The sequence below is a fragment of the Lissotriton helveticus genome, chromosome 2_1 (genome assembly GCF_964261635.1).
Source record: "Lissotriton helveticus chromosome 2_1, aLisHel1.1, whole genome shotgun sequence".
Classification (NCBI taxonomy): domain Eukaryota; kingdom Metazoa; phylum Chordata; class Amphibia; order Caudata; family Salamandridae; genus Lissotriton; species Lissotriton helveticus.
This window is the reverse complement of record NC_136059.1, coordinates 1,976,878,936-1,976,881,109: the sequence shown is the minus strand read 5'-3', so window position 1 is coordinate 1,976,881,109 and position 2,174 is coordinate 1,976,878,936.

Here is a 2,174-nt window from a genome sequence, read left to right as displayed (position 1 = left end):
GGCCATCTCTTGGTCTCCTAGAGAGACAAGGGTCATCAATGCTAACCCCTTCTCCCCACTAGAAATCAAATCCCCTCCCAAAGCTACACTGGCTAACGCCGGAGCTGGAGCTGGAGCACCAGTGGGTGCTGATTTCCTCTTTGGACATGTGGGGGCAATGTGCCCCACCTCCCTACATGAATAGCAAGTAAGTGGGGCCCTTCTGTCCTGCGTGCCCTTAGGGGCCAGGACTTCTTAGGCTGGGGGGGTTGAGACACCTTCTCCTGGGAACTACTTTGGGGCCCTTTAGAAGACTCCTTTTGATTACCCGGGTCCCCCCCACTCTTCTGCTGGGGACCCTGTCCACCTTTGGCTGGGGTACCTACCACCCCCTTGTGGACCCTGGTGCTAGTCCAGCGGTCCGCCTCTTTAGCAAGCTCACTGGGATCAGTTAACTTGCTATCCAAAAGATGCTGGCGCAGCTCTGGAACACATAAGCTACTTAAGTGCTCCCTACTAATCAAGTGACACAACCCCACATAATCAGTAACTTTGCTGCCCTTTATAGAACCTTCCAGTGCACGCGCGTACATACTCACACACTCCACCCAAGTACTTGAATCAAGCTTCTTGAAGTTCCTAAACTTCTGGCGGTACTGTTCTGCAGTGAGCCCATACCTGAGGCACAAAGCCTCCTTCATTGCGTGGTAGGATAAAGCATCCTCTGCTTCTAAGGGTGCCAAAACATCCCTCCCAGAGGCCTCAAAATGCTTCCACAATCCTGCCCCCAATTCTTCTCAGGCACTTCATTCATCTTTAAGGCAAGTTCATACGCTCTGAACCACGCATAAATATCCTCACCCCTCTGATAATTCTGTACCAGATCCTTTGGTATGTATACCTTACCCGCCTGTACCGGTTGTGCGCTGCCACCATTAGAACTGGACACCCTCTCTTTAAATTTGATGCCCAACTCCTTCATGCTCCTCTCATGAGCCAATTGGAGTTTCCTCTCCTCCAAAGCGAGAGCGGTTCTTTTCTCCTCCGCCTCTGCTTGCGCTTTGAGCTTAAAAAGCTCAATCTCATGGGCCCTAGCTCTCTGATTCTCCTCTATCTCCTCTGGAGAAATAACCCTACCGGAGTGGTTGCTGCCGGGCCTAGGCGCTGGCCTCACCACGGGCAATTCACTGGACAAAAAAACATTCTCCTGTGTGCCACCCTCTCCAGTAGTAGCTTCTGGCTCACCATGTTTGGCCTCCCACCAGGCCCTCAGAGCTTTCCTTAGCTCTTCCTTGTTTGCGCTGCTCCTTACTGAGCATTCAAGCCGTTTTCAGAATTTTCTCAGTTGCTCCTTTTTATAGATGAACAACTCCTGGATTTCAAATTCCACCTCCACTTCTGCACTCACGCTTGGCGCTTTCTGAGACATGATGCTTCCTAACCTTTTCACCTAAAAAGGTTTCACCAAAAAAGAAAAAAAAATCTTGTGCAACCTGTTCTGCTAAACTAGACTAGTGATGTACAAGAAATCACTGCAGGTCAAGTGCAATGATTAGTTCAAAATCCGCACCGCTGTCCAACAATGTTAGAACCGGGGGTCTCTAGTTGGCAGAGGTAAGTACCTTAGACCAAGTAGGGACCCTTGCTTCTAGTCAGGGTGAAGGAATAACCCTCTGAGATAACCCCTGCTCACCCTCTAGGTAGCATGGCGCGAGCAGTCTAGGCTAAACAGAGGCAATGTGGATAACATTTGCACTTAACACAACAATAATCCCCAATCCACCACAAACTGAGACCACACAGGTAAGTATTTTTATAAAAATATATAACTTTATCTAGTTTCAGCAAGTAAATCAGGCATTCGCACGATAATCACTTTGTTAAGAATATGTTGCGCTTAATCTTAATGGTTGCCCTTGATCTTTATGATGGTACTTGTAAGTAGGCAGTTCTTAAAAACCAAAACAGTCTCAAGTCTCTAGTAAATCAGTATCCTAAAACTAGTGACACTGACTTATCTCCATGTGGGTTTAGAAACAAACAGTCAAGCAGTACCAATGGACTAAATTATCAAAAACCAGCCTTCGCAGTCACTGAGCCCCCCAAGCGCGGCAAGCGCGCCTCACCAGGTATCCTTGGGACTCCTTTACTGTCGTTCGGTACTGCCCCGTGCGCCCGATGGCCTCAGGCACCCC